At 42.1% G+C, this 24800-nt stretch overlaps 1 protein-coding gene and 1 pseudogene across 1 annotated transcript in view; both read left to right on the forward strand.

Moving 5' to 3' along the window:
• Positions 1-24800, forward strand: part of LOC126260547 (protein nervous wreck) — a 778787-nt gene that overhangs the window by 160552 nt on the left and 593435 nt on the right. The window lies entirely within an intron of this gene.
• LOC126261209 (5S ribosomal RNA) lies at positions 5038-5154 on the forward strand (annotated as a pseudogene).

Below are 24800 nucleotides of genomic sequence, written 5' to 3' on the forward strand. Positions count from 1 at the left end.
TCGCGCATGCCCGCCCAGACGCGGGAGATTGCTGCGTTGCCAGTTGTACGCGCCAAGAGAAGCAGCGCCATAGTATAGTTCGCAAACATACGTTTAGGGGGGAGCGCGCAGTTTATGAAGTAAAGCCACCACGGCCGCATTAAATCTTTCGCTGCTACAGAGACGTGCTCCCCGCATTCCGCGATGTGCGCGATTTTGTCAGCATTGCATTGCTCACCTGTGCAGACACATGGTGTTTCGACTGCTTTGACACACTTTATCATTCGATTTCATAAAAACTACTTGGCCCAAAAATTTGATTTTTACACATCTTCTTCACTGATACCTTCCCCCCGTAAATGACTTAATTTTGTTTCGATGTTCAACGCAGTTATTGTGCAGCATTAGGTGTAGTAAACCATTGCACGAAATTTTGAAGAGTTTGCAGAGGTAAAAGTCCATAGCGTATACTTTCCATATGGTCGATTTTAGTTGCCACTAGAAATTTCAAAAAATTACTTTCAAACGAATAAAATTCATGAAGTAAGACACTTCTATATTGTTTTTAAATAAAGAAAATATTAAGCACTAAAGAAGGTTTGAACTCAGAACCTTTCACTTAGTAGCCATACACTTTAACAATTACGCTAACATAGCTCATTATTCAACACATCTCCTAGAAGACATTAAAATATCATTCAAAATACCGAGAAACACTGCTGGTGTGACTATGAATTACTCACGTTTCGTCGAAGTACAATAGGAAACAACAATTACCGCTGTTCTTCTTTGCGAAAAAGCGGTTAGTGAGAATGATACAAGCACCTTTCCTTGCTATCGCCTGAATTAGGAGGCTTATTGCTTGTTTGGTTTAATTAATTAATAGAATATGAAGCAATTGGTATAAAGCATGCTTTTTCCAAACTTTCTATAAAAGGAAGACTGCTATCAGGACATTGCTTTTGTTCAATTACTTTATTTATGACTGAACGTTTCTAAAACTGAAGACACTCGTCCGTGCTCTGCACTGCAATCGAGCTCGGGCAACGTCGTTCTCTGTTCATTGGCTGACTGTGTTTTGTGACGTCAGATGCGCAGAACGAACCCAAACTCTGCCGCCGTCATAAATGACGCGCACTTTAGCGTCGAAGAGGCTCCCAGCAGCTATTCTGACTTCAGGCACAGGTGTCTGTGGTCAGCTCATTTGTGACTAAAACTGGAAAATATGCCTCGACGGCTAGCAACTAAAGGAGAAGGGGATAGGGATGGGGGATGTGAGGGGGGGGGAGGGGGTAGAAAGACTACAAGGAAAAAAGTAAAAGGGCTCTCATTACGAGACAAAGAAATTGTCAGAGGGGAAAATACGTTAAAAAATGTTGGACTAAATTCTATGACAGTCGAATATTCCAGAATGGGATATCGAGTATTGCATTTTAGGCGTTTCTGAACTCGAGAAAGCCCCCTCGCGGATATGCCAGGGAGAATGTGCGCCTTCGCTCGCGACCGCGGGACGCTGTTAGATGGCCCTCTGCGTAGAGCGCACAAAAGACGATCGCTTGGCCAGTTAACAAGGGCCGCCGCTGTGCAATTATTTTTAATGGCGCCAGCGGTCAGGGACGCCGGTGCCCTCGCTCCGAACCTTCGTCTTAATTTGGCAGGGGACTTCTGAGTGATGATTTTGAGGTTTTTAATAAACTGTTGAGTGCCCGCCTCTTGCCATGACAAATTAACGAGCCTCCTGATTCGTGGTTTGATAAAGATTTCAGAGCAGATGAGGGTCAAACCGGAGCTCCAGTTTTCAGAGGTAGACGTCCGCAGGGAGTGGCACTGCACACTAATTTGAAAGCAAAGCGAAGTTTCTGTCAAGATACTATCGTTCAAAGCAAAATTAGGAGCCGTAAGAAAAATTATGTGTGCAGCTAGGACAAACCAACAAGAAATAAAAGTAGAGAACTTGTAAGCTGCCCTATCGTTTGACGACTTTATAAACTATTCATTGAATCATAAACACTTTTGACCTGATATTTGCTGTATATTGAATCGCTATCGAAATATTTGTAGATAGCATTACCGGACAACTTACTCCCAAGGTCCATGTATCACTGTTGGTACGTGGCCGCTTTAATACGACCTTGCACAATCCATACCGCAACTATTATAAGGACGGGAAACGGGATGGCGAATCATGGTTGGTAGTCATACTTTGATTTTCACATAATTTATTAACATAAGGTTTCTTCAGATAATTCCTCACAATCTTCAGTACAATGCAGCAGTTACTTAGTGTAAGTTCTTACTGAAACAAGACAGTTATCAGAACCAAACAAGTATAACCATAAAATCCATATAAACAACTAGCAAATACAGTATTGCCGTGGCTTCGCCACACTTAACAAAAGCCTACAACTGACAGTACAATTCCTATCAGAGTGGGCCAGCCACTTAATTGCATTTGATTACTACACGGCCCAACAGGGCCCAAAGAACACTTAAAACTCAAGTAGTTAACCACAATTCACTAGAACATGAATATGTAACAGAAGCAAGAAAGATTGTCATGAAACAAACCCAGATTACAATTTACGTGGCTACACACTGTAACTTAAATAGAGATGTGACATCGACTAAACAAGCACTGTGGACTGTCTGTTACTACAGAGACAGATCACTGCGCCGGCCGCTGTGGCCGAGCGGTTCTAGGCGCTACAGTCTGGAACCGCGCAACCACTACGGTCGCAGTTTCGAATCCTGCCTCGGGCATGGATGCGTGTGGTGTCCTTAGGTTAGTTAGGTTTAAGTAGTTCTAAATTCTAGGGGACTGATGACCTCAGAAGTTAAGTACCATAGTGCTCAGAGCCATTTGAACAGACCACTGCTATTAGCCCAAAATTACATGACCATCGATAGAGAGAATTTAATTACTTTACACCTGCTCTATTTGTTAACGTTTACTTAGTTGAGGTCTATCTTTATGTAACAAAAAAAAACATTTGTTTAAACATAAGAAAATCATAAACACAGCAGGACCTAGGCTGCGGGTTACACCTGACTCCCCGCCAGTGCATTGGCACTTACAGCAGCTTTTGACAAACACAGGACAATTGCATCTCTCTGAAACACACATAAAAATACAGGGCAGAATCCTTGTACCAGATATACGTGCATCAGTCTACGGGATGTTTCGTCCACAGCAATCATTGACCTTTAAATTGAAACCATTTAAGGACGGTTCAACGATAATAGGAATAGCACTTAGGTGCAATTTTCAATCACTTAATACCCTTAATGATCAATCAGGGAACAACCAGTACAGTTATAATTAAGACTTCTCTGCGAAGCCTACACTTAACCAGCTCACACAGAGCTCATTCACATAATTTTTGATTAACGGCTGTGTAAGTTCCACAATCATCTAGCGAGTGAAACGCCTCTTAATACGTCGCTCACAAGGGGAGGCCGCCAATTGTGAAATTCAGATTCGATTCATACTGCGCATAATAAAAGCTCATGGCCAGAGGTGTAATGTGGCAAAGCACCAAGATGCACTTCTCAGCCGTTGTCGAGAAAATCGACAGTTAAAAGAAACCGTTGCGGTGAAATTCTCTCTACGATTTATAATATCCTACATCGTCATGGCGCAGCGGTAAGCGCTCGGGTTCGTAATCCGAAGGTCGCCGGATCGCACCTCGCACGATGCAACCTTTTTTTTAATATTTGTTTTTTGTAATTCAAATATATATATATATATATATATATATATATATATATATATATATATATATATATATATATATCGTGGGGTCTCTAATTCGAACGTTTGACTTACACTATACGTATTCGTTTCGGAATATCGTTTCTACGCCTTCCGTTAACGACACGTGTAAACATTATGAATACAATTAATAACATTTGTGAAACACAACTTTGTTTGCGGATAATATAATCATGTTCGAAGTCGCCAGTTTTTCCACGACAAACGACTTTCAACAACTTATTATATGCATAATTGTTGCAACTGATTGCCGGGAATTATATATATATATATATTTGAATTACAAAAACAAATACTAAAAAAAATTTGCATGGCGCGAGATCCGATCCGGCGACCTTCGGATTACGAACCCGAGCGCTTACCGCTGCGCCACGACGCTGCAGGAATGTATGAAGCGTAGAGAGTATTTCACCGCAACGGTTTCTTTTAACTGTCGATTTTCTCGACAACGGCTGAGAAGTGCATCTTGGTGCTTTGCCACATTACACCTCTGGCCATGAGCTTTTATTATGCGCAGTATGAATCGAATCTGAATTTCACAATTGGCGGCCTCCCCTTGTCAGCCACATACACTAACGGCCAACGTACTTGGTGTTTGCACACAGCGCAACTCAGCGGCTCATGCAGCTTAACCACTTTACTTCAGGGACCTTACCCTTGATAGAAATCACGAAACTTGGATCTCCGAGCTGCCTCAAAACACAGACTTGCCGACCAACATAATTCCGCGACGCCCGCCAACCCGGAAGAAAGCCACACGATATCCAAAGATCACATATAACATCCAAAATCGATCGCAACGATAATAATCGTGTGTCTATGTGACACGTGTCCTCTCAACCTGATGCTGTGACTATATTGCACGAAATATGTATTTCACACCCTGTTAGCAACAACCTTTCCAAACACTGACTCTTAGTGGTTTACTACATTAACGGATCCTGAACATTATCTGCTTACGCGTCTTTTCTGTAGACGCCAAAAGCTCACCCACTCCCTAGATGATCATGAATACCTGCACCAACTGTGGTCTTGGGCTCAACAGAAATGGGTAGGGTTAAGTTTCGATACATCACATCGACGTCTCTACCCTTACAAAGTACAGTCTGCATGTTCACGTCCTTCACACCGAGTTCATTGTTAGTAGGGAAGGGCAATACTCAAGACATGAGATTTCTAAGAAGATTGGAAGGATGTAGAAGAGAAGATCGAGAAAAATGTGATAACAGGGCGTAACAATACGTAAAGTGAAGAAGAAGATTAAAATAACACTCTCACTGAGACATGCCAACGGCCTTGCCGCAGTGGTAACACCTGTTCTCGTCAGATCACCGAATTTAAGCGCTGTCGGGCTGGGCTAGCATTTGGATGGGTGACCTTCGGATTGCCGAGTGCTGTTGGCACGCGGGGTGCACTCAGCCCTTGTGAGGCAAACTGAGGAGCTACTTGAGAAGCAGCGGCTCCGGTCTCGGAAAGTGACATACGGGCGGGAGAGTGGTGTGTTGACCACATGCCCCTCATTATCCGCGTCCAGTGACGCCTGTGGGCTGCGGCTGGCATGGCAGCCGGTCGGTACAGTTGGGCCTTCACCGCCTGTTCGGGAGGAGTTTTTTTTTTAGTTACTGAGTCATACCTCCAAGCAAATAATACATTCCACGCTGGACCCTATTATATTTGTGGTATAATAGGATTCACCAGGAGAAATACAACTTTTCAGGATTATCCTTATTTTTGGTTAGGAATTAGAATTACTCAATTTTTGCTATAATGTTTTTCTTCTTAACGTCAAAATTTCGGTCATTTTGGAAATTTGTGATAAGTTCCTATGAGACCAAACTGCTAAGGTCATCGGTCCCTAGGCTTACACACTACTTAGTCTATCTTAAGCTAATTTACACTAACAGAAGCACACACACCCGGGGGGGGGGGGGGGGGGAGGCGCGCGAACCGTGGCAAGGCGCCTCAATCAGCATGGCTACACCGCGCGGCTCGGTCATTTAGCTTCAGAACACTAGGGGGAAAGGGAGGAAATGTTACATTGCTACTCTACATTTTATTCGAAGGAACTCATAATTTATAGTTTATACATTAGTTAATTACAATTATTACGTCTCCAATTGTAATTGCTGTCCAATTAAGAACAAAAATGTCCTGCTTTACACCCTACTGCAGTCTTCAAATTTACGAAGGGTTAGTAACCTAGGGTAAACAAATCAATAGGCAGAACATGATGTTTCCTGGTAACAGTTAACAGAGACGAACCGCCGTGTACCGAGTCATTCCTCTGGTAAAGCAGTACCGCTATTTGAACGCCAAAATGGCGACACGTTCGGAGCTCCAAGTGTTTTGTACGTTCTCGACTTCGTGTATTATTTCATTGGACTGGAAACTAACAGGCGCTGATATACTGGAAAGATGCGGTCCGTAGTTGGACGCCCTCAAGTCGCATGTTGTACCAATGCGTGAATCAGTCGCAGTAGCCGTCGATAATTATCCGCTGCTGTACGTCATATGTTTCCACGGAATACCACACCCAAACACTTGAGTGTGGGGACTTTGGTGATGCCCACTTCCATACAGCGGGTATTTCGTAGGTTGATGACATAGTGCAAGTTCAAGAGCGGCTGCAAATAAGATGGCTGTAAAGGGGCAACCTTGCCGCACTGAGCGTAGGATCGTGAAAGGTTCGGAGCTAACACCATTCACCAAGACTCTCGAGTTTGTACCATTGATCAACCCCATGATCGTGTCCACAAACTGGAGGGGGATTCCCACTCGCTCGAAAACGTGATCGAAATCCACTGGCACGAGGGCTTCTCGTAATACTGCTGGAGCCATTCCAGCGCCGCCTAGATTTCGTCTTCTGACTTGACCAAAAGAACGATCGCGTCAAAGGCCGGTAGTCTTGTGGTCTACGACCACCACTTGGTTCTGGAATGGGTATCATGATACCCTCTGTGAACTCGTTAGGGACACGTAAGGTAGGTGTTAACAGTTCATTGTACATCTGTACCCACGTCGGTCCCACCAACGAAGCAAAGGTGCGATAGAACCCAAGACGGAGCCCATCCGGTCCAGGGGATTTGTTTAACGCACCACACTTTAGGACAGCGTCCAGATCATCTACGGTGGTTTCAGCCATAACGCCGGCCACTTCAGCGGGATGTTCTTCCGTTGGCATTTCGCGAAGCACATTTGCCAGTCCTGCTCTGTCCAGCTGGTCCTCCGAACAGAAACTGCGGTAGTAGTGAGCAAAAGCACGTGCAATATGCTTCTGTAACGTGGCCCACGATCCATCGGACATTTCGACATCCTGTATAATTGTACGTCGCCGCTGCCTTCTTTCTCTCAGTATGTAGTGGAATGACGGCCGTTCGTTGCGTAATCCGTCGAGCATCCTCGCACGTTCTTTAACTCCCTCTATCTTCACTTCCCTAAGACGCAGCAGTTTTGCTCTGATACGTTGGACAGCCTGCTGACTGTCGGGAGACGGTGGTTGTTTCGCAAAGTCACGTAGGGCTGTGAAATAAAATTCGGAAGTCGCCCGTTGCCAATGTGACTTATATTGGCAATATAGTGCGAGCGTTCTGCGGAAAGCCTGTTTGACGCAGCAGAGCCACCACTTAACGGTTGAATCGTACGAACGTTGACGCCGTTGACACTGTCGCCATGTGAGTTCAACCGCCCGTAAACAGTTTTCATCCTGCAGGTGGGTTACGTTCAGCTTCCATGGGCCCCGACTGCGCCATGTCTTCTGTCGTGGCAGAGCGATGGTGGAGATGTAAGCCTGGTGCTCTGTAAAGACCGTAGGCGACACATCGGCGTCAATCGTCGCCTTCGTTGCCCACGTGACACATACACCCTGTACAGTGGACGAGCTGAGTGGCTTGTAAACTACATATATCCGCTGCTGTCGCCGTGCGTCATTTACCAGGTGTCATGCAGTGCAAGATCCCGGACCAGTGTCTGTAACACCGGGCAAGGAACGAAGCGTGGTCGTTGGCCCTCGGGCCGAAGAACGCAATTGAGGTCACCGGCGACAATATAATTCTCCTGACGTCCTCGAAATAGCGGCGACACTTCCCGTGTGTAAAAGGTTGTGCGTTCGTGTCTCTTGGTCGAGCCAGACGGTGCGTAAACATACACCAATCGTACATCCCTCACACTCAGGGTAAGTATTCCACATCTTCCGCCACTATTCCTTCTCGTAACAGTATGGCTGTGCCAACGCTACCGTGGTAACCTGTTAAACGATAGACGTCATAACCGTAAAACTCAACAAGGACATCGTTTCGTACCTTCTGTAGAAAAACTATATCGACGTCCGCTGCCCGCAGCATATCTTGCAGCATTTACATCTTTACTGAGGTGCTAACTCTACCTGTACGATAAAGACCCTTACGGTCTCAGGTTCGAATGTGTGATGTCCTTAGGTTAGTTAGGTTTAAGTAGTTCTAAGTTCTAGGGGACTGATGACCTCAGATGTTAAGTCCCATAGTGCTCAGAGCCATTTTGTGGTGTGCGTACTGTAAGACCTTCGGTACACACACCATCAGATTATTTGACCTGTCACTCTAACGAAGTAGGCGAGTGTCAGAAATATGTCTCGTGGTCTTATCGTGGCGTGTTTATCTTCTGCCGTTAGGTCGACGATAGAAATGCCAGTTGCATGCTTAGAGTAGCAGATTGACGGTGACCAACTTTGAACAGAACAGGATTAATTTTCACAGACATTTATTAAAATAATAAAAAGCATAGAAATTACTTATCTTGATTCTGGATGCTGTTTACAATTGACAATCTGAAGTTCCTTTGGTCTTCGTACGTTAATCTTATTCTCACAAATCTCTGATACTTGACAAAGTGTCTATTCATTTATCTTCATGGCTATGTACAGGAATATGATAATCTTATTAGGCGCAGACTGAAACTTGACTATGGACTGGTATAGACTAATTCAGACTAATGCAGACTGACTAATCGGAGGTCTGTACACTCGTTGTAATACTTCATGTGTCACTGCGCGAGTGTGATCCGCGAGGAGAAAAGGTTCTACGTTAGCAGCAATCTCATTGGCTGCGTTACATATTAATACGCGGATCGGCGGAAGCAGAATTTGGTCCGTCTCTAAGACAGCGCCATCTCGTAGTGCGGAGACGGACGAGCGCTGCGCCTGCGCTGTTGTGCTTAGCGGGGCGCGCGCTATTGGGAAAGTTGTGTACGCGCCGACTACGTGGAACTATGTACACAACACATTTGAACCATTTGAGTACGATAGACGAGTGACATCTGTTGTGCACTGCTGGAATTCACGCATCTACTGATCGGCCGTCGACGGAGCGTTGTTCCTGGACCGGGACCTCAGACACTTCCTCATTGGCCGCCATGGGCAAAGTTCCGTCCCGATTCATTATCGGTGGGAGCCAATGATTGAACGTCGGCCTCCTGCATCTCATCAGTTTGTTCCATTTCTTGTGCTCAATCTCCTAATGCATTGGTGAGGACTCTCGCTGTTGACGGGCGTTCATCTGCAGGTGGGATCTCATCCTGTTGTACATCTGTATCCATCGCGTCTCGTTGATGTGGTGGGTTCTCCACATTTTGTAGCACCGACGCTTTGGATGTGACGTCGTCCTGGCCTGGCGGTGGAAACGAATCTTGATCGTTCCCACTGTCTTGTTCGTCGCCTCGGCTGTGGTGCTCGTCTTCTGTGGACAGCTGTCTCTTCTTTCGTTTCTTCGACCGCTGTTTTCGTGGTGGAGCTTCCTCGTCTGCTGAGAGATGCTGTTCAGTGTGAGCTTCTTGCGGATCCGCTTCCATATCTGAAGATGGGTTCGACTGGAGCGCGGTAGGACCGTGGCTCCGCTGCTGTTGTGGGGCGCCTGGTTGTTGGTGTGACGAGACCACATGCGCGCGTCAGTGACGTGGAATCGGGGGCGATACTCTCAGATTCTACGGGCAACGGCTTGTCATGCGCAAGGCCCACCTCGTTCCGTAGCGCTTCCACCTAGGTAACAGGCATCGACGCCATCTGCTGTGGCGGCTGCTGGGTGTCCCGAAGTAGCTGTACAGGACGTCGCTGAAGACAGTCAGTTCGGACATGGCCTTCCTATCCGCAGCCAGAGCAGGTTTTCGGTTGACCATCTTATATAACAATGGCTCGGCAGCCACCTATTGCCACATAAGATGGTATGTGCTTTTACAGTTCAATTCTTATTTGGCGCACTCCGTTAAGTACGGGATACGTCTCGAAGCTGGTCCATTTCTCCGCAGCATGGTTAAAGACCGTGCCGTGAGGGCGAAGTGCTGCGATAACCATGTCCGCAGGGACTTCGAACGGAAGTTCGAATACGCATACCGTTCTCACTACGAGACCGACATGATCAACAGAAACCACACCCACGTTCCCGTCGGCGTGGCAAAAGCGGTAACCTTCGGTGGGTCGACGGATAAGTCTGTTGCACGCTGCCTCGTCTATGATTTTTACGTATGCGACGCTGGCCACTACTGATAGGTGAATTCCTATCAGTTCCTGGGGGTCTAGTTTTACCACTTCGCGCGTGGAACGTTCGATTTCGTGTGCGTCGAACGTGAATTCGATAGTCGCCTTCCGGTACGAAAGAACCATCGTGATCTTTAGTAATCAATACACCGCTATGCGAAGCCTCACGGATGTAAACAAAGCTCGCGCTAAACGGGTCGCGGCCGGTGCGCTAGGCACGTCCGAGCCGCTAAAGCCCCGAAGGCGGACTACTTTCAGCAGGTCGTAACTGTGTGCTATTAGAATTATGGCCCAAATTTTCACGTCAGATCGATTGCTGGGGCTATCAAGCGTATGTGGTGTTTTCTCCTTAAAATATGTCGAGTTGGTGATGTTTCCTTGGTAGACGAAGAAGTCATTATGTTGAAATATAAAAGACACATAATTCGCAATTCCATTATAGGTCAAGTCATTACCGTAATAATAATTAAATCATACAGAAAAATTGTTATATGATTACAAGAGCATATTATATTGCGGGAGAATAGAGATTACTTTCAGAAATGATAGCGTACCAAGAAAAGAAATTGTCACAGATGATTCTTACCACGACCTCGTCAGAAATGAGCTCGCAATTAATCTGTAACGAGTTTGCTATTGAGAGGAAGCTAAGCCCTACAAAAGTAACCTCTTATCAGTTGTTATAATGGACTGATTTTCACCCCAAATGATCTGCAATAACTCAGTGAGTTGACTACTCTCTACCACTGATTCAGGACCCAAGGGAAAACTGTATTTTCATCATTGCAGTTTTGAGACCATTTGAGTCTTACACCTCACCTCCAGAGAAAATTCTGTATTATGTGCAACAATAACACTATATACATTTATGTAGAAATATTAGAACTTACGTTATAATCAATTTGATGAGGTACGCCACCTGTTTCTTTTCTTGACACGCTGTCATTTCTGAAAGTTGTATCTATTCTTGAGAAATATAATGTGCTGTTGTAATCATTCATGATTTTTTGTGTATGCTTTAAACTATTACTGTAATAACTTGACCTATATTGGAACTGCGAATTATGTGTCTTTCATATTTCGTAAAGCATTTTTGTTTACTGAGAACATGAGTTCTTCGTCTAACAAGGAAACAACGCCAAGTTGACCTCATATTTTAAAATCAAAAGCACGTATGCTAGATATCCCCAGCAATCGATCTGACGCGGAAATTTGGGCCATAATTCTGACAGCACGCAGTTACGACCTGCTGAAAGTACAGATTTTGAACCTGTGCGCACACCAGATGTTTGTCACTCGCTCTGTACTGTACCATGGAGTGAATAACAGGTTTCGAATTACTGTTTTCGCATTGTTCGCATGCTTTGTGCGTGGTGTCACCGTGTGTGGTTTCTCATATTGTAGCTGGTAGCAGAGATATCTTTGCTCTGAACATCTTTTTGTTGCGATTGATAAAAGCAGTGTAAATGAATGAAACGAATTATTGTCTCGTTAAGGAAGTATCTTAGCGCTATTCGATCCTGAACATCGTTGTTGTGTGTTCTTTTGATTTTAAAGCGAGCGCCTATAAACTGAAATACATTGATGCGCCATACTTAAACGTTATTGACTTGATAGACTTGTACACAGAAAAATCATTAACTTGATTTCATAATAATTTTCTGTCGCTTAGGTTTATTCATTTTTGGGTTGTTCAATAGCTGCAGAACATCAATACGAGAATATCGTTATAATAATAATGAACATACATATGCGTGAGGTTCACATATTACATACTCATATTACTTACTATTTTTCGTGCAGAGCATCGCGTTCTCAAAACAAAAAAAAAAAAAAAATTTAAAATTCGTTGCCCAGACGTGGTCCCTTCGTTCCTCTACTTCTCTCGCTATCGAGATTCTGCGAACAGGAGGGCTCTGGTTGTCACTCCGCAGTACGGTACTGTACAGCACTCCGGCATTAGGCGGGTGCGGTGGTGCGGAGATAATGACGAAGAACCGGTGCGTGCAAAAGTTTAAAAGCTGTACTTTCAGAAGGTCGTAACTGCGTACTATTAGAATTATAACACAAATTTTCTGGGCCTGACACTTGCAGGAGTGCTTTCTTTTTCTTAAAATAAGAGTTCAAGTAGGTGATGTTTCCTTCTAAGTCTCATTGCAGACGTTCTCTTCAATAAGTGGCTTCTTTTTAAAAGTATTCACTTTACTGCTGAAAATAACGTAATATGTTACGCTATGGAAGAGGTAGAGTATGCATTAACCTTCATGTAGTTAAAAGCCCAAAGGGATTCTATTTCCACTGTCCTTGACAGAATTCATAAAAGATCTACGTAAATTCACTGAATATCATATCGTATCGCTCTTCTTGTGTCAGATGAACGGAAACTGCCCAGCTTAGGATCGAAGCGCTCTGAAGCGCCTCCAGATGCTGAAAAGTAAGGCTTTTATTTCATATCAGTCCATGCGAACTTTGTGTGTGTGTGTGTGTGTGTGTGTGTGTAAATGATATCCTTTACCGTCGTCTTGCGTGGGCTGTGTCAGATCATGCAGGCGAACTTCTATCAGTATACGCCTGAGTGAGCTACTCACAATCGAATTACCTGTCTCCGTCCGAGGGGTGCAAAGGGAACGGGGATCTGAGCAGCAGCAGCAACAAAACACATTTTGTATAAACAGAGTTGTAGAACTACCGTAGACTGTCACAAGTAAACGTAGAATACGGTAGTTCTCTTAGTAGCTTTGGCCAGTTAAGATTGCAATCGCGTTACCAGTATGTTATATGTGTTGCATACGTATCAGGCGTTACCTCATAACGATCACTTTGTTCGATCACTTTGTTTGCATATACGACTGGTGTCTTACTATATTCCCGTTGCAACGTAACCTACGGAACATTTTTGTGGAAGAGGTACGTAGTTATCGTCCTGTCTGTTACTTGAAAATAAACAGTATTTATAGCAAACTTGAAATTGTGATTATTTAATTCAGATTTCATTCGAAAATTGATGCTTTGTAACGAGAAACAGAGGACTGTTGTAGTAAAGAAAAAAATAGCGCTTGAAAACAATTTTTCCAAAAAAAGATATAATTAAAGAACGCAATACAAAAAAATTTCAAACACCACAACAGTAATTTGTCGAACTTATATAAAGTGTGTTTCTGTTATTCATAAACAACTGTCTCACGTATCAGTAATAACAGGAAACTATTGCCTTTGATCAAGATGAAGAACGGTCTATTGAGTACAATAACAATATAGATTTTTTGTGATTTTGTATAAACTGTACTTGCAACATAAGTAATTTCCTTGGTTACTTAAAAGTGCAGAAGTTATACGATCAACAAATTTTTATTACTCATAAGGGTATAGAGTACGTAGTGGACTAACACTGAACGATATGCGGTTCTAATTATGTGCGAAACAAACAACTAACAGAGAGAAGTAGTCGGCTCCCAGTTTCCCTCTCACACAAGCATTTAGGTTTCATTCCCTTCCATGCTTCCAATACTATCGGTAATCCTACTACTTACTACGTCTTTTATATATTACATCTAAACCATCAAACTAAAAGCTCTTCTGCAGAAAATGACAGTTACAAAGCATAACATCGAACTGTGTCTTTGGCATACTTTGCAAAAGAGGAACATACATACTGTGGTCTGTTTCTTGACGTGCGGAAGATGGTTCAAATGGCTCTGAGCACTATGGGACTCAACTGCTGAGGTCATTAGTCCCCTAGAACTTAGAACTAGTTAAACCTAACTAACCTAAGGACATCACAAACATCCATGCCCGAGGCAGGATTCGAACCTGCGACCGTAGCGGTCTTGCGGTTCCAGACTGCAGCGCCTTTAACCGCACGCCCACTTCGGCCGGCGTGCGGAAGACTATGTTGATTAACTTTCAGCTGGAAATTGGGTTGACGGTTTCAAATACTTTAAACTATAGAATTTCAGATAGCTTCTGATAATGAGAAGGGTAAAATAATTGTTGCACAGAATTAATGATCAATATCAATGCCAATGAACCATGGACGTTGCTGTGGTGAAGTAGCTTGAGAGTCTGGACGATGCTGTGTAGTCCTACATTTACTTGCCTGAGGGATGTCATTTCTAGCTTACAGCAGAAGCATACTTGGAATTTTGTAGAATACGGGTTCGCAGACTTTTTGGCACTGTGTACCACTTAACATTTTTAGAAATTTGGATATACTACTTTAGCTTGTTCACTTTTTAACAAATCTTGAGTTGGGGGAGGGTGGGAGAGGGTGGGAAGGGTACAGCAGGGTGAGCTACGACTGCTGTAGGGTTGAGGAACGATACAGGGCGAATAATGTTAGCCATTTTGCTCAGTGGTGACAACAGATGTACAAGTTTTGCATCATACTGATCAACTACAGTGGTAGATATATGAGACACACAACTAATAAGGCTTTACGGAAGCACTTTTTTACAGAGGCATTCATGTTGACATGTGGTACTTATTTGAAGCAAATAATATTAAATTAAATCAAGCCGTTTGAGATACAAATATTCAATGACTACGAAAGGAATGATCTTTACGATATTTATGAAACGTTTATATCGTAAATCATATAAACCAGCTGTGCAAGAGAGTAATAAACTGAAATGAACTGAACTGAAATTAGAGACCAAACAGCTAACGAATTCAGAGTCAAATAGAACATCGACGATAAATCATACTTCAAATTAAACAAGTGGTAAATTCAAAAAATGGTTGAAATGGCTCTGAACAGTATGGGACTTAACATCTGAGGTCATCAGTCCCCTAGAACTTAGAACTACTTAAACGTAACTAACCTAAGGACATCACACACATCCATGCCCGAGGCAGGATTCGAATCCTGCCTCGGGCATGGATGTGTGTGATGTGATCGTAGCGGTCGCGCGGTTCCAGACTGAAGCGCCTAGAACCGCTCGGGCACCAGCGGCCGGCCAAGTGGTTAGTTTTCAAATGTAGATTCTGATGATTATCTTTAATCAGAGCTTCAAAGTCCAGCTTGATGGAGCTCAGTCTTCTTCACCACTAAGTCTACTTCTGTATTTACTTTTAATGTACAACAACTCTGAGGAACCTCTGTCACACATGTAAGCAGTAACAAATGGCATCAAAAATTGGAAGGAATGTTTGAAAGAAGGGTACTCTGTTTTTGTTCCAGTCTAAAAAGGGAGCAATTTTTTTAAGCGTCTTTCATTGAACTGTTGCTATTCTTGTTGACGAAACTTTCTTTCGTGATTACTTCTTCTGGCACTTTTTACAAAAATGTATTTCTTATCCAGTTGTCTTTTGAGTAAATTTTGGTGAAACACTTTCCAAAAAGTTTTTGATATGGCTCTAAATTTGTAACAAAGCAATAGTTTTATCCACCAGTTTTGTCACTATTAGTTTGCTTAAAAATGAAGTAACGTAATAGAATAATTTACATATATCAGTACATATTTTGTTTACTTGTATGCATACAACCTTAAATGTCCTTATGTATAAGAATGGTACGCCTACCATCATGTGGAAACCCCTGTTCTAGAATTTGGTTCAAATGTCTCTGAGCACTATGGGACTTAACATCTGAGGTCATCATTCCCCTAGAACTTAGAACTACTTAAACCTAATTAATCTAAGGACATCACACACACCCATGCCCGAGGCAGGATTAGAACCTGCGACCGTAGCAGTCGCGCGGTTCCGCACTAAAACGCCTAGAACCGCTCGGTCACCACGGCCGGCCCCTGTTCTAGAGCATTCTCGAAGATCATGTAGGCGCTGCGCGTGGTCACCTTCCAATCACGCGCCGACTGCGTGTCTCTCTCTCCTCCGAAGATTCACCTCTTATGTCATACTCAGACGTCTGTCGTACGATACAAAAATGGCTTTCTGCGCACTTACTGCATTACGGTGTCTTGGGTGTTTACTCAAAATTAATTCTCGGACAGTTTCTAACGTTATACTTAAAAATAGTCACATAAATCGACTGAGAAATAATTATTTAAATAAAAATAATTTCTTAATATAACACATTTTTAATTGGGCAAAAAGGTATAAAATAATTTACTCCAGCTCCATACAGATTCCTAATCCCATACAGATAACTCTGAAAATTTGTTACTGTGAATTTTTAATACTTGTGAAAATACTTGGAACAAAAACGTGGGGTACATGCAATACGTAATTGATGAATGAATATTTTACCTCTGAAAATTTGTTACTGTGAATTTTTAATTATTATTATTATTATTATTAAGCATTACAATCCATGAAGGCTTTTTGCTGCAGAATGGACAATGTTGAACCACTTTGCTCTGTCTTTACAAGTAATTTGCCACTGTCTGTCATGTCCTAGTTTTCTGAGATCGTCTTGAATATTGTCCAAGTATCTCATGCGTGGGCGTCCAAGAGGTCGTCTTCCGGTGGGAATCTCTTCAGTCACTTTCTTGATGGTCCTGTTTGGTGGTGCTCTGATGACATGCCCTATCCATTTCAGTCTTTTGGCTTTAATTTTGGCCACTACATCGGAGTCTTTATATAATTTGTAAATTTCATTGTTATTTAGCAATCTCCATTCATCACTGATCCTATCTCTTATGGGTCCAAATATTTTTCTCAAAATTTTTCGTTCAAATACTCTTAATCTGTTTTCCTCTTTTTTTGTGAGAGTCCAGGTTTCAGATCCATAGGTGAGTACTGGTATAATCAATGATTTGTATACTTGTAGTTTGGTGTTCCTAGAAATTAACTTGCTTTTGAAAACTGTCAAGAGACTATAGTAGCATTTGTTAGCCTTCTGAATTCGTGATTCTATTTCAATTTTTATGGAGTTGTCAGAGGTTACTATTGTACCAAGGTAATTAAATTCATTTGTCTTTGTGAAAGCTGTGTTATTAATTTGCAGTACATTATTATTTGATGGATAGCGGGATAAGATAAAGTACATTGTTTTGTCTGTATTCAGCTGGAGGCCTGTGCCATTTGTGGCTTTAATTAATTGTGCTGTAAGAAGCTTCAAATCATTCTCACTGTCAGATAATAATGCAATGTCATCAGCGTATGCTACAATATTAATTTTGCTTTCCAGTTGTGCTCCAATTTGTAGTAGCTTTACTTTTTGAATTATTCTATTGATTACTATGTTAAAAAGAACTGGTGAGAGTGAATCCCCTTGTTTGACTCCAGTTTTAACCTCAAAGTCTTCAGAAAGTTTGCTGGCTACTTTTATTTTGTATTTTGAGTTTAAAGTGCAAGATTTTATTAAATTTATCAATTTGTTAGGGATGCCAATCTGCCTCATGCACTTCCATAAATATTCCCTGTTGATACTGTCAAAAGCTTTTTTAAATTCAATGAAAAGCATATGTACATTTTGATTGAATTCATATTTCTTTTCACCCAACATCCTTAGGACATATATATTGTCAATAGTCGATCTGTTAGGTCTAAATCCACATTGGGCATCATCTAGGGAGTCTTCAACGTAAGGGCTTATCCTTGCTAACAGTATATTTGTCAGAATTTTATATGTTGTGTTTAGTAATGCAATTCCTCTGTAGTTTGAACAATTTGTTGGGTCCCCCTTCTTGTATATAGGGCACACAACTACTTCTTTCCAATCATGTGGAACCTGTTCCTGCTTCCAGATGTTGGTGATGATTTTGTGTAAGCAGTTTACAAAAGGAAATTTACTGAGCTTCCATATATCTGTGTCTATACCATCACTTCCAGGAGCTTTATGTATCTTCAGCTTCTTGATGCTTTCTTTAATTTCTGCTAAGCTGGGCTCTTCGTCCGATGGGTCGGCAGTAAGATATTCATTGTCATCTTCCTGAGAGACGTTTATAGTTGGAGCATTTAGTAACTCATTAAAATATTCCTTCCATCTGTTAGCAATGTCACTTCTTTCTGTTAGCAAGGAGCCATCTAGGTCTGTTATGAACTGTCCATAATTTTTTATATTCCCACTTTTAAACATATTTATGCTCTTGAAAAATCCTCTGGAGTCTGTGGTACGGTCATTCTCAGCTCTTTTTAATTTGTAATTCATAAAATCCCTTTTCTTTTTCCTAATGAGTTTCCTGGCAAGTTTCTGTTTCTCTTCAAAAATAAGTTTGTTTTGTGTTATTGGTTTTTGTAGGAATTTTTCCCTTGCTAATTTTCTATCTTCGATAGCGTTCGAGCACTCGGCATCAAACCAGGGGTTCTTAGTTGTAGTAAAATGTCCCAAAACTGAGGTAGTTGCTCGTATGATATTTTATTTCAGAGCGTTCCAAGCTTGATTAGTATCATCATTGTTAATTTTACTTTCCACTTCAGGTTTGTGTGTTTCTAATTCTCTAATGTACTGGTTGAGAATGTTTGGGTTTTTCAGTTTCATTGTATTAAACCTAGGAACACCATTTAATTTAGACCATTTATGTCTTGAGAGTGAGATCTTGAACTTGGCTTTTACAAGAAAGTGATCCGAATCACAGTCTGCTCCCCTTTGACTTCTGATATCATGTATGCATTTATGATGTTGTTTTTCGATTAATACATGATCAATTTGATTTTTTGTGATGCCATCTCTTGAAGCCCATGTTTGTTTATGTATATCTTTATGTGCAAAATATGTACTTTTGATCAACATGTTTTTGGAAGTGGCAAAGCTAATAAGTTTTGTTCCGTTTTCATTACTCTGCTGATGTAGACTATGAGGTCCAATTGTAGGTCTATAATGAGTTTCATGTCCTAACTTGGCATTGAAATCTCCTAGAATTATTTTAATTGAATTTTTCGAGAATGTATCATATACCTGTTCCAATTTGTTGTAAAATTCTTCTTTAATATTGTCCTCTTTATCCTCTGTTGGAGCATGGCAATTTATAACATTTAAAGTCTTATATTTGCATTGAATCGTAATGTGAGATATCCTTTCATTCACTGCCTCAAATTTCCTAATAAAAGGTAACAATTTGTTGTTTATTATAAATCCTGTCCCTAGTGCTTGTATTTGTGTATCATTTCCCCCATACATTATTGTATATTTTTAATACTTGTGAAAATACTTGGAACAAAAACGTGGGGTACATGCAATACGTAATTGATGAATGAATATTTTACCTCCTAGTTATTGTCTGTTGCATGCATCTTAATTTTTTCTTATAAATCTTACAAATATTTTTGTAAGTACTAAAATTCACTATCACAAATTTTCAAAACTATCTGTATGGAATAGGAAATTACTTTACGCTTTCTGTCTGTTTTAAAAAAAATTATACTAAAATTTTAGTTTTATTTAAATAATTATTTTCCGCTTTTCAGTCTTGTGTGTTTGAAATTTAACAATGGATTTGAAACATTTTGATTAGATTATAAGAGAGACGTGATAAATTTTAGGTTTATCTCGTTTTCTTTTCACAGGGTCATGCCTGAATTAAAATAGCGTTATACCTGTCTATTAATAACGTATCAGTGTGTTTAACTGTTATTTTCCTAAAAAATAAAATAAAGAAGCAAGCGAAATTAGGTTTAACTATTTTTATTTTACTGTTGAAAACTATTGTGACCGGAATCTGACGAGGATGGGGAACGACTCGAAGAAACAGCAGGGACTGCCTGACACATCAAGTACTGTTAACAGAGGTTAGCCACTTGTGAAACGGAGGAAAACACCATGAGGGAAATGGACAACGGAGAAGTCACGGGAGAGTTACAAAGCTTAAAAGAGTAATCCAAGAGCGAAAACTGAAGGTCTATTGAAACCTGAGCCTGAACCAACCATGTGTAATGAGAACGGTATACGTAACGGAAGGCAGTGATAACTATACACGGTGGTCCATTGATCGTGACCGGGCCAAATATCTAACGAAATAAGCGTCAAACGAAAAAACTACAAAGAACGAAACTTGTCTAGCTTGAAGGGGGAAACCAGATGGCGCTATGGTTGGCCCGATAGATGGCGCTACCATAGGTCAAACGGATATCAACTGCGTTTTTTTAATAGGATCCCCATTATTTATTACACATTCGTGTAGTACGTAAAGAAATATGAATGTTTTAGTTAGACCACTTTTTTCGCTTTGTGATAGATGGCGCTGTAATAGTCACAACCGTATACGTACGTGGTATCACGTAACATTCCGCCAGTGCGGACGGTATTTGCTTCGTGATACATTACCTTTTTAAAATGGACCGTTTACCAACAGAGGAAAAGGTCGATATCGTGTTGATGTATGGCTATTGTGATCAAAATGCCCAACGGGCGTGTGCTACGTATGCTGCTCGGTATCCTGGACGACATCATCCGAGTGTCCGGACCGTTCGCTGGATAGTTACGTTATTTAAGGAAACAGGAAGTGTTCAGCCACATGTGAAACGTCAACCACGACCTGCAACAAATGATTATGCCCAAGTAGATGTTTTAGCTGCTGTCGCGGCTAATCCGCACATCAGTAGCAACAAAATTGAGCGAGAATCGGGAATATCAAAAACGTCGGTGTTGAGAATGCTACATCAACATCGATTGCACCCGTACCATATTTCTATGCACCAGGAATTGCATGGCGACGACTTTGAACGTCGTGTACAGTTCTGCCACTGGACACAAGAGAAATTACGGGACGATGAGAGATTTTTTGCACGCGTTCTATTTAGCGACGAAGCGTCATTCATCAACAACGGTAACGTAAACCGGCATAATATGCACTATTGGACAACAGAAAATCCACGATGGCTGCGACAAGTGGAACTTCAGCGACCTTGGCGGGTTAATGTATGTTGCAGCATTATGGGAGGAAGGATAATTGGCCCCCATTTTATCGATGGCAATGTAAATAGTGCAATGTATCCTGATTTCCTACGTAATGTTCTACCGATGTTACTAAAAGATGTTTGACTGCATGACAGAATGGCGATGTACTTCCAACATGATGGATGTCCGGCACGTAGCTCGCCTGCGGTTGAAGCGGTATTGGCTGGTTCAAATGGATCTGAGCACTATGGGACTTAACATCTGTGGTCATCAGTCCCCTAGAACTTAGAACTACTTAAACCTAACTAACCTAAGGACATCACACACTTCCATGCCCGAGGCAGGATTAGAACCTGCGACCGTAGCAGTCCCGCGGTTCCGGACTGAGCGCCTAGACAGGTGGATTGCTCGTGGAAGCTCCATCCCCTGGCCCGAACGTTCAGTCTAGGTGACTGATGACCTCAGATGTTAATGCCCATAGTGCTTAGAGCCATTTGAACATGGCCAGTGATGTAGAAGTATTCTAGCGGTTGCAGATGTAATTGTACCGTCTAGTGCATATCACATACCTCCTGTCAGACATTCTGATACTACCCATACAACACTCTAGGCTTGCAGGGCAGTCGAGATGTCAGGCGTGAACAATCCTTTTTCACCCTGCCCCACCCATATAGGAGCCATATGGAACAGACAGACAGGAAAGTGAATTAATATTGCATTGTCATTCATTTCTGAGACGTGTTTAAAATTTCAAGTGTCTAGCTCGTCGATATTCTACATCTACATCTACATGATTACTCTGCAATTCACATTTAAATGCTTGGCAGAGAGTTCATCGAACCACAATCATACTATCTCTCTACCATTCCATTCCCGAACAGCGCGCGGGAAAAACGAACACCTAAACCTTTCTGTTCGAGCTCTGACTTCTCTTATTTTATTTTGATGATCATTCCTACCTATGTAGGTTGGGCTCAACAAAATATTTTCGCATTCGGAAGAGAAAGTTGGTGACTGAAATTTCGTAAATAGATCTCGCCGCGACGAAAAAGTCTTTGCTTTAATGACTTCCATCCCAACTCGCGTATCATATCTGCCACACTCTCTCCTCTATTACGTGATAATACAAAACGAGCTGCCCTTTATTGCACCCTTTCGATGTCCTCCGTCAATCCCACCTGGTAAGGATCCCGCACCGCGCAGCAATATTCTAACAGAGGACGAACGAGTGTAGTGTAAGCTGTCTCTTTAGTGGACTTGTTGCATCTTCTAAGTGTCCTGCCAATGAAACGCAACCTTTGGCTCGCCTTCTCCACAATATTATCTATGTAGTCTTTCCAACTGAAGTTGTTCGTAATTTTTACACCCAGGTACTTAGTTGAATTGCCAGCCTTGAGAATTGTACTATTTATCGAGTAATCGAATTCCAACGGATTTCTTTTGGAACTCACCTCACACTTTTCGTTGCTTAGTGTCAACTGCCACCCGCCGCACCATACAACAATCTTTTCTAAATCGCTCTGCAACTGATGCTGGTCTTCGGATGACCTTACTAGACGGTAAATTACAGCATCATCTGCGAACAACCTGAGAGAACTGCTCAGATTGTCACCCAGGTCATTTATATAGATCAGGAACAGCAGAGGTCCCAGGACGCTTCCCTGGGGAACACCTGATATCACTTCAGTTTTACTCGGTGATTTGCCGTCTATTACTACAAACTGCGACCTTCCTGACAGGAAATCACGAATCCAGTCGCACAACTGAGACGATACCCCGTAGGCCCGCAGCTTGATTAGAAGTCGCTTATGAGGAACGGTGTCAAAAGCTTTCCGGAAATCTATAAATACGGAATCAACTTGAGATCCCCTGTCGATAGCGGCCATTACCTCGTGCGAATAAAGAGCTAGCTGGGTTGCACAAGAACGATGTTTTCTGAAACCATGCTGATTACGTATCAATTGATCGTTCCATTCGAGATGATTCATAATGTTTGAGTACAGTATATGCTCCGAGCCCCTGCTGCAGACCGACGTCAATGATATAGGTCTGTAGTTCGATGGATTACTCCTATTACCCTTTTTAATCACTGGTGCGTCCTGCGCAATTTTCCAATCTGTAGGTACAGATTTATTTTAGTTAAAGTCACTTGCATAATTTGTACTGAGCAGATAGGCAAGAAAGTGACCTAATAGAAACGTGTTAAATTTTCTTCTTGCACAAAGAAGCGTAATTCCCCCTATTACATTTACAATGAATATTAACACCAATACGAATAGGATGGAGTGTGGACACCAACTTAAGGAAACACTCGAGATCCCACGTTTCACGGAGAGCACAGTTACGTAGAACGTAAAGTGGGACGCGAGGTGACTATAGAGCGGTCTGCGTCGACGTGAGTGGAGCGTTAAGCCTGTCGATGGCAGCTCCCACACTGGGCGTAGGTCGCGGCGCGTCCCTAATTTTTGCAGCGTTGTCAGCGCCGCCCCACGCACAGTATTTCACAGCGGCCGTACGGAGCGTTAACTTTTACGACCGCAGAGCTTTATGAAGCCCGGTTTTTCCGTTTAGCCCCCATTTGCTTCTAGCGGCGTGCGAGTGCCCCGGAATGTCCGCTCTTTCGCGTCTGCAAATATTTCCGCTGAATATGGCACTCGTCATATGTGCGTGTGTGTCCTGCTACGCTGGACTAACAGGAGGACGCTTTCTGTGGATAATCTGTTGGCAACTTAATCCATTTTTTCGTGTCACCGCAAATGCTATTTGACCACAACTGTTCTCTGACAAACGATTGTGGTTGCAATCGAAGATTTGATACATGGTTTAATTCTACAGAGATGGGAATTTTGTGCTCTAAAATTGATAACTATATTTTTATATTTGTTATTTAGTAACTTTCTGAATATGTTATTACATTTTGCTAATCGTTGTATCTGAAGAAAACAGTATTTATTTACTTGAGTAGAAGCATACAAATTCTATAAACTTATACTTATACACACACACACACACACACACACACACACACATAAAAGCTGAAATCAAAGAGCAACTGTTACATAATTTTCTTGTGCATTAAACAAATCCTTCTGACGGCCTTGCTATGGGCTCACCCATTTCGCCAGTTGCAGTTGACGTATTGATGCAACATTTTGAGCAACAAGCGTTAAGTAGTGCTCCTTTGAAGCCTTCTTGCTGGCTCCGCTATGTGGACGATGCATTTGTTATATGGCCACACGGCGAAGAACAACTTCATGCGTTCCACAGTTTCTTAAATGGAATTCACCCCAAAATCAAATTCACCCAGGAGGTTGAGAATGAGGTCGGTCTCCCGTTCCTAGACGTGTTGGTGTACAGAAGATCTGATAACACTCCAGGCCACAGAGTGTATAGAAAGCCGACTAACACAAACAGGTATTTAGATGCCACTTCGCACCACCACCCAGCCCAGAAGCAAGCAGTACTCAACACTCTGTCTTCACGTGCCTTCCGTATCAGTGATGACGACAACTTGCAATCGGAGTTGAATTTTTTAAAGAGGACATTGAAGGCAAATGGGTATGATATTCAATCGACAGAGCTTTCAGGCGGAATATTTATACCGTTAATAAAAATGACGAGGAGCCGCCTTCTCACTCCGTCAGGTTACCGTTCGTTTCTGGGGTCACTGATCGCATAAGCAGAATTTTAAAGAAAAATGGTATTCAGACATCTTTCTTTAGTCAGATCAAAATAAAAGACTTTTTCCGACGGAAAACGGATGCACCTGATTGCCTCCACAATGCAGGCGTCTATCTAGTGATATGTGG

The sequence above is a fragment of the Schistocerca nitens genome, chromosome 5, assembly GCF_023898315.1.
Source record: "Schistocerca nitens isolate TAMUIC-IGC-003100 chromosome 5, iqSchNite1.1, whole genome shotgun sequence".
In the NCBI taxonomy this organism is placed as follows: Eukaryota; Metazoa; Arthropoda; class Insecta; order Orthoptera; family Acrididae; genus Schistocerca; species Schistocerca nitens.